The following is a 15,406-nucleotide window of genomic DNA, read 5'->3' as shown; positions in this document are numbered from 1 at the left end:
CTTTTAGAATGCAATTCACAGTCAGTGCTCTCTTTCAGTCTGATGCTGGATTAATGTAACAAAGTATAAGAGTATTCTAATAATAGAACCGAGCTGTCAGGAGGACCTATAGATACGCACACTCGCTCCTGAGCTCTGTGGCCTGTTATGTGTTTGTATCCCGACCCAGCCAGAAACTGTCATCCCGGTGTTTCATAGGTAGGGTGATTCATCAGTGTGTGTACCGTCCTCTCGGATGGATGTTAAACTGGGCGTCCCATCTGCCGACATAAGCCGATGGACGTTAAAGACCCCGCAGTGTCTTTCGCGAAGAGTAGGTGAGCTATCGCCATCACAATGAACAAATAACAAATTCCTGCCCCAACTACTGCTGGGAAGGCAATGGCAAACCACCTAGTATAACACTTGCTCAGGAAGCTGCTTTGGCAGTACTGACACTCTGCAACAGAGTATGAGTGACAGGGCTACCGAGAGGCAGAATGTACCCTGGGCAGCACCGGATTTATGGTGGTGGGGGCGCTGGGGTACACATGGGTGGTGGTAGCCATTTCTGCCACCAACGATGAAGTAAATTGGTGGTTTTCAACCTTTTTCACTGATGGCACCCTAAACTCATATCTTATTCTGTGGCACCCCTAATTCAATTTCCTATCTGCATCGTTGTCTGAAGAACATTGCAGGCTCATGAGTTAAATTATTGTATTAAATACATAATTTCACGAGTACTTTACTTTACTGATTACTTTTTATGGGCTATTATTTCCACCAATGGATTCCAGACACAACTGAACATTGGCAAGCGATGCATTCAATTAGCCTGTCAAAAAGATATTATATTACTGTTACAACTTCCAAGGAACATTGGATTTAATTGGAGAAATTGAACTACAAGTAACAAAATGAGAAGCATTGCTTAATATGTTCCTGGTATCAGATTTTGCCAACACAGAAAGTAACTAGAGGGGGAGCACTCGGTAGAGTGCAAAACCTCCGCTGCCAATACTGCAAGGTCACTCAAGTGAACCTGATATCCTATTCATTCAATTTGACGTCAACAGTGCTCACAGAGTTATAGTTTGCAACTTTCCCTTTTACTTTTAACTTTTACATACTCAATTCATTCGTCATAACTAGATTCCTTGAGACAGAAATTGATTTTACGTGGGTATATCCACCTGAAGTTCCAAAATCAGCCGCAATTATAATTTTGGCATGTTTTTTGTTGGAAATCACTTACAACATGTAGAAATGCCAAAAAAAATAAAATCGAAATTTTTTTGAAAAAAAAGTTGCAAAATTTTCTGGTTTTTTTTCTCTAACAATTTTTTTTGGGGAAAAATTTTGTAAATTTTTGGAAAAAATTTTTGGAAATTTTTTGGAAATTGTTTTTGGAATTTGGAATTCATTTTGGAAATGAATTTTTTGGAAATTTGGATTTTGGAAATCACCAACCCTAACAGCTAATCCTAACCCTAACCCTAACCCTAACAGCTTGGTTTTTGGAAATCAAAATTTTTTTTGGAAATTTTGGAAATTTTTGGAAAATTTTGGAAATTTTGAAAAAAAAATTGGAAATTTTTGAATTTTTTTTTGGAAATCACTTAAAACATGTAGAAATGCAAAAACAAAATTAAAATATTTTTTCAAAATGGCCGCCATAGCGGCCATATTGGACTTTGGACCAGGTCCAAAATCTAATGGCATGATCCTTGGACCATACCTAATCTCCCCACCAAGTTTCGTCGATATCCGTCGAGGAGTTTTTCCGTAATACTGTTCACAAACAAACAAACAAACAAACAGACAGGGGTGAAAACAGTAACCTCCGTCCATCTTCGATGGCGGAGGTTAAAAATCCCTTGAAAAAGTGAATGTACACTATATTAGCGAAACAATTTCCAACACGAAAAATAGCAATCAGAGATTGTAAACCCTCACCAGGACTTCTTTTGAGTGGTGTCATTTTTTTTTTGAATAGATTTTCAGGTAAATTCAATATGGCTATCAAACCATGTGACCTATGATGTCATATGTGTGACTCTTGTTCCTCATGGATAGGCAGTCATATGTGTAAAGTTTTGCCTCGATCTTTTCAGCCACTTCAGAGAAGAAGATTTTTGAAGATTTTTTTTTAAACAATCTGGCTGCTGAATCACATCATGTCATGACCGATGATGTCATTAATTTTTTTCTGTGGACCATTTTATTCCTTGATGACCCTCAAAAATTTTCATACTGATCTGATGTGGTGTTCCACATATGCAATTATGACGTCATAACGAGGGCACGCAAGACGTCAGTAAAAACATCACACTCATTCCCCATGTGGAGTAATTGCTTTGTGCCCAGTTTCAAATTTTTCCTTGGTGCAGTTTCAGAGATGCAGGGGTCCAAATTTTTCCCGTTTTCCAATATGGCTGCCACACCATGTGACCTATGACGTCATAATTGTTATTGGAACATTCTGCATGAGTAGTCGCACCAATGGTGAAAATTTCGTCTCAATCCGACAAGCGGTTGCGGAGAAAAACATGAAAATTCTGTGCGGACAAACAAACAAACAGACAGACAGACAGGCAGACAGACAGACAAACAAATGGACCCAAATGCAATACCCTCTCTGAATTCTTTGGCGAGGGTAAGTATATTTGTCAAATATCCATTGAATGCCCAATTTGTATTGCAATTTTGCTACACTGGTTAATATACTGTTGAGGGTTAATCTATATATTACTAAAACTCTCTTCTTGTATGTATGTATGTATGTATGTATGTATGTATGTCTGTATGTATGTATGTATGCATGCATGTATGTATGTATGTATGTTCCTGAAATAGTCAAAACGGTACACGATAGCGCAAACATTTTAGGGCCACCTTACTCACCATTCTCCTGTGGTGTGCAGTATCTAGTTTCGTTCAAATCGGGCAATGAAAAAAATTATTAAAAAATCAATTCCCGATTCAGTCAAGTACTCTTCGGGAGAATTTGATCAATGCAAACAATCTCAGCGGTATAGTTCACTGGAGCTATCTTGTTGTTTTTCTTGAAATTATTTATTTCATCAACCGCTGTCACAACGGGAACCCAACAGGTTCACGGGTCGTCAGTCCTCACTTTAATTCACAGACCGGTGTTTGTTTGTTGTGTTACCCCTCCTCCAGTTCTGGGTTGATTACATCCAGACCAATTACATAGGATCAACATAACCCCAATTGATGTGTAGGGGTGTTTTATCTTTGCCAGTGGTCTTTAGGAGTTGGGGGGAGAGGGGAATGCAAAATTTCTATGTAAATGTGTATCGTGTCGTGCCGCCTCCAGGTGGGAGAGGGTATTACAAGTCTTCAACATTTGCCATACAGTATTCCTGTCCCCACGTTTTGCAAGTTCAATGAGGTGTTTTGAATTATATGCAATAGGTATGTTTTTTCTTCATGCACGTAACCCAGGTTTTTTTTTCCTATACAGTGCTGTCAGTTGCCTATACACCGCCCAAATAAAGGTATGCGTCAGAAGAACGTGTTGCATGCTTGGAACAAGATTGCCCGAAGAGCGAGTCCTCTGCTCATAAGTTTAATGCACATGATACATGCAGGCGGAGACTGATTAAATATGGATCATGACATAACAATAATCCTGGATGAGCCCTTGGGTGGTGAAGGCCCCGGGACACGTGTTGAGTAGTGGAGGCTCTGGGGCACTTGTTGAGTGGTGGAGGCTCCAATCTCCAAGGCACTTGTTGGGTGGTGGAGGCTCCGATCTCCAAGGCACTTGTTGGGTGGTGGAGGCCCCGTGGCATGTGCCCCCGTTGCCCTTGCATAAGTCCAGCCCTGCCCTGGGGCATTACTAAGTGTAGGACCCCCTTCATCCGGGCCCCCTTCAAAATATTGAAATTTGGCCCTAAAAATGCCAAATGTGAAAAACGCATTTTTTTCCAACTTCAGTGGCTTATAATTTTATAATGGACTCCTCTAGAAAGTTAATATTGCAAATATTTACTAAATGGCATCCAAATTTTTCAATTATGGCATCAGATAGCTTCTGGGATGCATATTTGTCACTCTATAGGAAGCTAAAAATGGCTTTTTGGCCAAAACGAGCTAAAATAAGGTGAAACTATAGTCGTCCTCCTGAAAATATGGAACAACTTAGAATTTTTTCCTCATAACACAGTGATTATAGGGTCATTATCTATCCATAAATACATTTTTCCTGGGATAATACAGTTAGGTGATGAATTATAAAAGTTTTAACATAAGCCCTTGCCTCCAAGGGCTCTAAAATGGACCAATTTTGTTCCCTGGTTTGACCATGTGGCTAGGGGTTTAGGATCTTCATTTTTTTTTTCTAATGATTGCCTCATATAACATGTGTCTACTGACCGAATAATTTTATCTAACGCCCATGGCTTCATATTAAAATTAATTTTTATTTGCATGCACGTTTTTTTTTAATAATGATTCACTTTTTTCATATTCAGAAGTTTATAAATCCTAAATGGAACTATCCAGGAAAGAGTTACTGCAGAATTTTATAAACGTATACAAAATTTCAGATTGTGGTAACAGAATGTCTCGGGAAAGCACATACTCCGAGTTTTAGGAAGCCAAATATGGCAATTTGGCCCACTTGGTACAAAACAAGGTGAACTTGCAGGGGTGCGCATGAGGCTAAATTATGCTTCTTATTAGACATTAGTGATAAGGATGTTATTTATTCATAAATACATGCTAATGATTACTTTCGTAAATGATTGCACATTATAAATTAGAACAAATTTGATTACATGAGTAGCAGCTTTTTTATTTACAGATATACAGAGACAATGAATATTACTAATTTTAAAGTAATTCCTGATCTCCATGAAATCAATTCTTGTGACTTCTTCTCCAAAGCAGCAAATTGTTTTAGCCCAACCTTCCTTGTATAATAGGTCTTGTGACACTCCTGGTCTAATTTGGTTCCAACAGTGCATCTGCTTGTCAAACTTGTGCCACTGGGCCCAGGTTTTTCTGCATCCATTTCCTTTGTTTCCTCCTCTCCTTTGTTCTCCAAACAGACAAACAGACAGACAGGTTGACTGTGCTGCCCCTAGTGTTGTGACAGACCATTACTCCATCTAGTGGTGTATGTCATAACTAATGACTTCAAATAGAGAACTGTAGGACATGTTTTTTTTAATTAAAACCTAAGCATATGTTTGGATTATCATTACAAGAATTTATTTTTGAATAAAAAATGTACTTATAATTATTAATTTATGAGAAGAATAATCTAAGTTGTTACATAACCTCAGTTAATGCCCCCTGCATAGTCACCATTTTTGGTCAAAGTGGCATTTTCAACTTCCTACAGATAGAACCATATGCATTTATCGGGCATTCTGATAACAGATCCTTAAATTTCATATGCCAGTTTATAAAAATCTGCAGTGTCACTTTGCTAGAGCGTTCAGTTTCAGATTTATAAGCTGATGAATATGAAAAAAGTGAATAATTATAAAAAACGTGCATGTAAATAAAAATTTATTTTAATATGAAGCCATGGGCATTAGATAAAATTATTCGGTCAGTAGACACATGTTATATGAGGCAATCATTAGAAAAAAAAAATGAAGATCCTAAACCCCTAGCCACATGGTCAAACCAGGGAACAAAATTGGTCCATTTTAGAGCCCTCAGAGGCAAGGGCTTATGTTAAAACTTTTATAATTCATCACCTAACTGTATTATCCCAACAAAAATGTATCTATGGATAGATAATGACCCTATAATCACTGTGTTATGAGGAAAAAATTCTAAGTTGTTCCATATTTTCAGGAGGGCTACTATAGTTTCACCTTATATTAACTCGTTTTGGCCCAAAAGCTATTTTAGCTTCCTATAGAGTGAGAAATATGCATCCCAGAGGCTATCTGATGCCATAATTGAAAAATTTGGATGCCAATTAGTAAATAGTTGCAATATTAACTTTCTGGAGGAGTCCATTATAAAATTATAAGCCCCTGAAGTTGAAAAAAATGCGTTTTTCACATTTGGCATTTTTAGGGCCAAATTTCAAAGGTCTCTGGCGATAGATATTTTTTAAACTATGAGGAATTGAAAGCTAATCTTTTGCATGGTGGGTAGAGCCATATACATCTACATTTAAGAATTTTCCAGCAAAAATCTCAGAAGGTGACCTGGGGAGGTTTTTGAAATTTAGGTGAGTTGGCACGGAATGACCCCTGTGTTCATTTCCATCATTACATCATTACGTCATGACCGCGATTGTTATTCTGTAAATTGTTCCATTGGTGGTAGTTTATTTTACGAGGGAGGGTATCACTGTCCATGCCAGGGAATCACATTGAGTGGCTTGGAGGGAGATACAAAATAAAGGTGCCCTTGGTGTTTTATCATCACAAACAATCATGATATGAAACAAAAAATTGAAGGAATAATTATGGACCCCTTTTATGTCTGGGCAACGGGGTAGTTATCAGTGCCCAGAGAGAGTGAGAGAGATAGAGACAGAGATAGAGATGTAGATATAAACAGAAATGTAAGTATTGGAATTATTTTTACCTTTGCCACCAAAGGTGGATGGAGGTTATGTTTTCACCCCTGTCTGTTATTCTGTCTGTTTGTTTATCCGTGAGCAGGACATCTCAACGAGTTAAGGATGGATTCTGATGAAACTTGATGGACAGGCTGGGTGTATGACAAGGAGTAATTGATTCGATTTTGGTTCAGGTCTGAATCCAGATCTGACCTATCAGTGGGATACAAAACAAACTATTCATATGGTAGAGGTATGCACTCCACCCAAGTGCCGTTCTAGTTTTTTGGGGTTTTTTTGTATACTGCCCAGGCTCATATAAGAGCTAACACAGAACATACAACAAGGGGAGCAGGAGACAAGAGCGGAGGGGCAGGGAAGGAAAAAACGGTGGGGAACAGAGACATCTGGAGATCTGTGGAAGGGAGAGGGACGGGGTGGGGTTCACAGGGTAAACACGATGGACAGTACAGGGACTTTCAGATCCTAACACGACAGGGAATTTGAAGGAGGTCGGTTTGGGGTGGATTAGCAGGGGTAGAATAGATTGTGGTTTCAGATGGAGGAAGACAAGAGATGGTGGTGAACAGCTGTTTTGAAGACCTGGAGGGAAGAGTGGGATTGAAGAGAGTGTGGGAGTTTGTTCCAAAGGCGGGAAAAAAGAGCAATGAAAGAGTGAAGGTGAGCAGTTATCCTTGATTTTGGTAGTTTTACCAGAGGGGGTTGTTGATGGACCTTGAGCACCCTGTGGAAATATCGGGGGGACAGATATCAGACAGAGTGGGGGGGGAGGGAGAGGACGAGGTCAGAGAGGAGATAGTAGAAGACAGAAAGACCACCGACCTGCCTGCGGTGAGAGAGTGAGAGACCCAAAGACTCAGCCTCATCGCAGGAGATGCCAGTGATCCGAAATGCCTTGGTTTCCACAGTGTGAAGCCGAGAAAGGTGAGAGGTGGGAACACCAGCCCAGAGGGGATAGCAGTACTCCATCTGGTTGTGGATGAAAGCTTTGTACATGGTCAGGAGCTCAGGTGGGCCGAGGAAGGAGGTTACTCATAGGTTACCCGAGCACAATGGAGGATTCCCAGTTGGCGACTGGCTTTGGAGGCCAGGTTTGAAATGTGGCTTTCCCAGGAAAGATCATGGCAGATAGTGAGACCCAGAAGCTTGAATGAAAGGATTTCTTGAAGAGGATTGTTGAGAAAGTAGATGGTCGTGGGGGAGGGGGTTATTAAATTGTTTGTATACAATTCTGTGTAGCTCTCGATCACCAAAACAATTTGTGGTTCTCTGAAAATCAAACCGAGCTGTTGAGTTATTTTGTTTGTTTATTTAATTGTTTGCTTGTATTAATACATTGTTTTGTTGAAGTAATTTTTGACAATGTATAATTGTGGAGTTGATTTCTACAGACTGAAAGACCGTAGGACTGGTGTGGCTTTCGCAATCGCTGGTGAAGGCCCTGTCATACCTTGACGATATAGCCAGCATATGCCGACGTATGAAAAATTTGTCTAAAACGCTGGCACATGTCGAATACGTTATGGGTAAGTTTTGTATACGTTAAGAGCACGCTGAAGCACGCTGACATACATCGTAGTACGCCGAGCTCGTCGACAAATTTTAACATGCTCAAAATTTTTCGACGTATGCCAGCGTATGACTCACACGTTCCGCATACGCTGGCCATAAGTTATAGGCACGTTATGAGATCGTTGACACACGTCGACACATGTTACTTGTAAGTTACTCAGAAGTCGAAACATGTCGAGGTAATGTTTAGCGTACCCGAAACTTATTTCTAACCTATGAGTAACGTGCTTTGAACCTATGAGTAACGTGCTTTGAACCTCTGTGTAACGTATCTCCAACGCACATTGACGTATGTAGACGTATTTGATTGACATCTTTCGGACGAACACAGAACTTACTGAACGTGTTCCTAACTTACAGCTACCGTATAATGACGTAATGGCAGCGTTTAGGAGAATTGGTATATAAAAATGGGGTTCACAGAAGGAACCCGTCAGTGTTCCAGACTCCATGGGTTATTTTTTTTCGGCATGACGATGATGTTGTCACTTCGATTTCTAGTGCGGTTATAATATAATATAATTAATAGGCTGCCGCTCTATGATTTAAATCATAACGTGTGCGTCATACGCTGGCGTACGTCGAAAATTTTTGAGCATGCTTAAAATTTGTCGACGAGCTCGGCGTACTTCGACGTATGCCAGCGTGCTTCAGCATGCTCTTTACGTATACAAAACTTACCCATAACGTATTCGACGCGTGCCAGCGTTTTAGACAAATTTTTCATACGTCGGCATACGCTCGCTAAATCGTCAAGGTGTGACAGGGCCTTTAAATCGTTGAGCGGCAGCCTATTAATCGGCTACACCACGTGATCGTCGGCGATACACTGCCGCGCTATGCATAAGTTAGATTATCGTTGGGCATAGGTTGTGAACGCCGACAACACGCTAAGCATTCGTTGGTATAAGTTATCTATATGTTATCGAAACGTTCTGTGTGCGTTACTAATACGTTATGTATACGTCCAACTCGTTATGAATACGCCCAAAACTGAAAAAAACATCAATAGTTCAGCGTACGCCAGCGATTTACATACATTTTGATACATTGCCATACGCTGGCTGAAACGTCAAGGTGTGACAGGGCCCTGAAAGAGCTTGCTCTGAGCAATGATGCCTTTTCTTCTCGAGTAAGATCCTGAGAAGGCAAGTCTGTATCATCTAAAGTGATGAACATTATCATAAAGTGGTTTCTCAAACTTGTTTTTAAACCTACTTTGAAAATTTGCAAGAAGGCATTCTCACGTTCCACGTGGATTCCTTTCATTGTGTTCTGACATGGAGAAAACTTTTGCATTCTGAGCTATAATAACTATTTGATACGTTATCGGGATCCTCGGTTCATTGAGTATTTCCTCACGAAGGTCTTCAGAGCATTTTTAACCAATAAAATCTTCATGAAAGAAGCAAGAACTACAGGGCAGAAAATACACAGGATGAACCAACTCGAAGTTTTGTCAAAAAAGGCCAAGGCTCAGAAAGTCAATTTTTCAACCATAGAATAACGTCCACCTGGGTCTCGGCAGGTCATATGTGCTCAGATGCTAAATTCCTCGGATTTTTTTGTGATCTTCCTGTTTGTACTAGTTTGCCAGAAGGCAGTACTTTAGGCTCAACTTCATTCTTGGTGTCCATCAGTGACCTTTCCACTTCCTTGGAAAATCGTCCGTACCATTTTTCTGAAGACTCCACCCTGTGCAGTATGCAAGACCACAGTTGTTGCTGTGGCATCCCTTTCTGCAGATATGGAAAAAAAAAAACACGTTCTTGATCAGCTACCTGGAAGATTTCTTTCAACACAGAAAAGTCTGAAGCTTTCACTCTATCCCTCTAGAAGGAGGATCAGCTGTCATCCCACCACACCGCACACCCTGCCAAGTTTAATTTCCTAGCCTAGCCCTGGAAGAGGAGCTCCTACACTTCAGTAAGTTATGACCCCCCACCCCTCCCCCCGGGAAGACCATATCTATCTCCTATCTCACTGACTATCTCACTATCTCACTGACTATCTCACTCACTGACTATATCGCACCCCTATCTCACTGACTAACAGTCAACAGCCGAATCACTCTCTACTGATCTGTACTTATTTCAGATGCTCGTCTGAAAACTTCAAGAAGTCTTTCAGTCCAGGAAAGTCTTTAAATCCTGGAAAATCTCAGCCTCACTCTGTAGCTCCTGAAGCATCGACAAACAAACCCACTGATCTATTTCCATGGTCAGCCACTGGAAGAGGTTCAGTCTCTTGAACTTCTAGGCATCACCATTTGCCATGACCTCTCTTGAGTTGACTTTGCAGCAAAATTAGCATCAAAAGCTGACTGCAGACGAGGCATCGTACATCGTTCAAAGTCATTCTTTTAAAAATCAGAACTAATCACAGCCGACAAGGCCTTTGTCTGAAGCACAATACAGGATACTGTTCTCAGCTCTCCCCTATAGGCTGGTGTCCCAAGTTCACAGCTTTCTATCTTGGGTTCTGTATAACCTAGAGCGATGAATGTTATTGGCATCTGCGTGATGAGACCAAAGCACAAAGCTTGGTGTTCTCACATTGCAGACAGGTTGACGGCCTCTCCGTTTGTCTCTTCCTATCTTGTTCCTTCTGCTTCCTCAGTCCTTCTGTGTTCAACCCCTGGAAACCACAATAGTGTCATGAATGTCAGACATAACACGTGAATTAACCTGCAAGGGTCACTAAAGTTTCTACAATCCAACCTTTCAGGTGCACGAGTTGAACCGCAGAAATAGAGACCCACAAGAGATCTTTGAGGCACCAATTAGAGGTACCATATGGGATGGTGGCCCAAAGTGTGAAATAAGAAGCGATTATCAAAGCTTCTGATCTGCCATGGAAGTGCCAGAATGAGGATCTGAGTAGAGGGGAGGAAGGAGTGAATATCCTGGAATAGTGTAAGAAGGCCGGTAGAGGTGCATTGTAGATGGAGAGCAGTCAGATAGGATGGACATCTGGTGGAAACTTGTACTGGTCGTTGTGATGGACATGCCATTCATGGTTATCGGCTTCCACAATAGAGTAATTCCTCATCCCCAAGATGTGCGTGTGCTCTGTCATGCAGTTGACCTGTGCCCGTGGTTCAAAGTCGATGTGTTCACAGTGTGTGTTTGCACATGCTCCATTTTGACTACCCACCAGCTCATTCATCTGCGATGGATGTTCCTCTTCTCAGACATATTTTCAGGAATTTGTACTTCGCTCAATATTTTAGGTAATTTGTGGAACCATCCGATGTGCTTTGCCTTGGCCCATGCAAAATTACATGTAGTGACGATCGAGTTACGACATTCCGATTGTGTTAAATGTGCAGTGTTTTGACCAGAACTGTAACTGGAGGCTCATGATCTGAGACAATGGGTAAATGTGCTAATTGTTTGCTGAGGTGAAGATATAAATGGTAGCAAGGTAATCGAGAGGTATGTGTACACGCCCTTGAGCTGCTGGCCTGGTTTCAAATCTCTTCCCAGCTATAAACTGTCATGCTGGTGCTTCACCGGCAGGGCGATACACCAATATGCGCGCCGTCCCTCGGATGGACGTTAAACTGGTCCTCCGGTCTTATGATCTGGTTGGTAGATGTTGAAGATCCCACGGTGTCCTCCGACAAGAGTAGGTGAGTTATTGTCGAGACCATGAGCAAATTACAAATTCCTGTCTGGACTGCTGGTACCAAGTGGTTTGGCGTGTTCCTGGAGGTTCCTTGTCACTGGAGTCGTCATAGCCATTGCTGAGCGCACATGGAGGAAATGAGAACTGCCTACAGGCTGCTTCCATGAACAATCTGTGAGAAGGAAAATACCTGACGATTGGGTATGCAATGTGTGAATTGCTTTCACTGTGAAATAGCCATACATGGAAGTTTTTGAACACCCTCCTTGGTACACAGTCATAGCCCATGTGTGCACTTATCAAAATGGACCACAGGAATCCAACAGATTTTGCTGTAATTTTGAATCACTTGTGCTCTCCAAACTGGAAGTAATCGGTCATGTCATAATAATGATTTGATTTCCGGCTCGCTTATAGTCTGCACTCATTCTTGTTCATCTAGAATTCATCTCACATCATCTAGAATTCCCTCAGTCTTCTTTACTCTTGATAAATTGATGTGTACATCGAACATCCACCTCTTTTCCAATGTCCTATAATATTAGTGATGTTTACCTTTCTTCCTATGTTATTCATTACCTCCACCAAAGGTGGACAGAGGTTATGTTTTTACTCCTGTTTGTCTGTCTATAAGCAGGATATCTCAAAAAGTTGTGGACGTATTTGGACAAAACTTGGTGGACAGGGTGGGTGTGTGACAAGGATGAATTGATTTGATTTTGGTGGAGATCTGGATCAAGATCCAATAAAAAATTTTAAATAACTTTTAAAAGTGATTCTTCAGAATTGAGAGATTTGGGCCAAAACGATATAAAACATAGCATGGTATTTCAAAAAGTTATGGACGAGTTATGACAAAACTTGGTGGATTAATTGGTTCGGTGATGAGAACAAGCTGATTCGATTTTGGATAAGGTCCAGATGCAGATCCGGCCTATCAATGGCATACAAAACGTAAACTGTTCAGCTTGGCAGAGGTACGCGCTCTACCAAGTGCTGTACTACTTTTTGTTTATTTTATTTTTTTGAAGCAAGGAGGGGAAATAGGATAACATTGAGGAGGCAGAAGTAAAATATTTGTGAAGAAAGAAGCAAAACGAAGAATACGGAGACAAAAGGGACATAATGTTCATAGTTGCTATCCACAGTGTGGCTAAAGTAGGCCTTGAACAACACAAAAACGAAATTCACAAATACAGCACAACAAGAAAACTTGGTGCACGAGTGGTTTAGGTACCAAGAACAAGCCGATTCGATTTTGGTTCTGGTCAGGATCCAGATCTCGCCTATCAGTGGGATACAAAGCATCAACTGTTCAGCCTAGCGGAGGTATTTCTTGCATACGTCACACTTGCTGCTTCCTCTTGCTGAAGGAAGGTGGCCAAATAAAACAGCCAATAAAAGAAAGGAAGCTGTTTGTTTAAAGTAGGTCGTTAATACTTTTTCTGACTCCTACAATGGCTATGAATTATTTTCCCTGAACTGTAACACCTGCAACTGGAATCCATTAGTTTTAAATCCTTCCACCTGTCTTGACACAAAGATTGCTACAGCATCCTGCAAGGACACGACTCGATCAAAATGCGATCACCAAAGGCTCAGTGACTCTTTCTCTCCCCACCCCCCCACCCCCACTCCACTGCCCTGTCTCTCCCTCTCTCTCTCTCCCCCTCGCCCCCTTCTCCCTCTCCCCCTCTTTCTCTCTCTTTCTCTGTCTTTACATGACGTCAGAGAGTGATGTGACAAATTCAGTGTCCGTCATGTGTGCTTTCTCATGAATTAATGTGAAAATGGACTTTGGCAGCTTAGCCCAAAAAGACCCACATGTGAATCATTTCCTCCAAAGGTCCTGTTTGCAAGCCATAAACATCTACAGTATTTTGAGCATGGCATATCTTTCGGGATAATGAAATGCCGATTAGCTTTAACATTGAGGCGCATGAAGAAGAACATAGCCGAGGTCTCAAGGTAAATGCATTCTGATAAGCAATGGCTTACAAAGTCGCAACAGTGTTTCATTTACCATCAGCAAGTCGTTAATATGCAATGCAATCAGCAGACCACATTTGTAATTCAATCCTGGACAATTATGCATTCCTGAGAAGGACGAACTAGCTGATTAATATAACTGCTACTGCTATTAGGTATATTAGCCATCTATGACAGAGCATGTAGCAAGCCATGATTGGCTAAGAGGAAACAATGGAACGTGCAAAGCCATGATTGGCTAAGAAGAAACAATGGAATGGCTAAGAAAAGACAGTAAAATGAAGTAAGACTGGGACACTAGTTTGCAGCAAAATTGAAGGTTGTTTGGAAATTATGAAAACCTCCATATCACATGAAACGGGATATCTCGAGATGTATACAAGGGGAGGTGTTAATTGAGAAAAAATCCATTTGAGAAGGAGGAAGGGAAGGTGTGGAAGAGCATAGACTAAAAAAAAGAAGTGTAGAGGAGTTCAGAGAGAAACAAGGGAAGATGGAAAGTAGGTCAGGGGGGATCATCATAAAGGGAGAGTCAGGAAAATGCAAGAGGTATACAGGGGGTGAGTGGATTAAAATTCATGGCATTCAACAAGCATTCTGACACACAGGAAGTAACAACCCAAAACACACAAAAGCCTCAGGACTTTTGGGCCCCATTAGACCAGATTCCCAGCTGTGGTGAATCAGCTGCCGGGTGTAAGTGTTCCTTTTGACAAACAGAGAATTTGGTGTGGGAATAAAATTCATGGCGTAAGCTTCTTGTACAAATGAGACGCGGGTTGAACCATCCAAATCATGGATAACGAGGTAATAAATGGAAAATAACAAGTGATGGACAGTGTATGTGATGTCGAGAATACATATAATACAACCAGCAACTTTGTCACACCGATTAGGGTGAACATTCATGATTGACAACATATAGAAAAGAGGCATTCATTCCAGGATAAAACTGAGCAGCATAAAGATTATCGGAGAATATGGCCTTCTTACGATGAGAATAAAATGTCATCCGAGTCGCCTGGAATTTTAGTCATCCAGTAGGAGTTGAAATAGTTCAGGAATATGCCAACCAGTGATGCTGAGTCTAAATCACAAAGGCTGTCCCATTATTCCTTGATGGGCTACGGAGTATGTCCGCATAGGAATTCCTGGTCGGTGCTGTCACAATGATTGCTGAAAAAGCTTCCAAGCAACAGTCAATTTTCACCCAATGGCCTGAGAGACGCGTTTGCGCACCGAGAAAATCGAACAAATCATCTGTGCCGACCAAAAACTCACAGATGAACCTCTCAATTGAACTACGTCTGGTACACAGAAGCACATATTTTCTCCACAGAGTGCTCTCTTAATTGGTACCTGGTGTGAACCATCCTCGAATGGAGAAAACTCAGAATTCTGGCAGACACAGGGAGTTCATTGTAATGTTATAAATTGAATGGATGTTTGTTTTGAACGTTTTTGACATAACTAGAATTTTTAAAAATCACTCATGCTTACCGAGCGTTCCTGGACGTAAAGTGGTGAGTGATAATAGGATCAAGGAACACCATTTTATGACCTCACGCTCCAAGCTCAACATCTTTCCCGTCATCGTGAGCAATTGTCCTTTAGCTTTGCGAAGAACTTGGCAAAATCCGAAATTTTCAAAAA

At 41.0% G+C, this 15,406-nt stretch overlaps 1 protein-coding gene across 2 annotated transcripts in view; it reads right to left on the bottom strand.

Annotated features, from left to right (window-relative positions):
* The window catches only part of LOC147026054 (kelch-like protein 29), a 162,081-nt gene that overhangs the window by 107,593 nt on the left and 39,082 nt on the right, over positions 1-15,406 (bottom strand). The gene's annotated exons all lie outside the window — the stretch shown is intronic.

Source organism: Eptatretus burgeri, chromosome 5, assembly GCF_056783735.1.
Source record: "Eptatretus burgeri isolate ZD-2024b chromosome 5, Ebu_testis_v1, whole genome shotgun sequence".
NCBI classification, from domain to species: Eukaryota; Metazoa; Chordata; class Myxini; order Myxiniformes; family Myxinidae; genus Eptatretus; species Eptatretus burgeri.
This window is presented reverse-complemented; position numbering and strand designations above follow the sequence as displayed.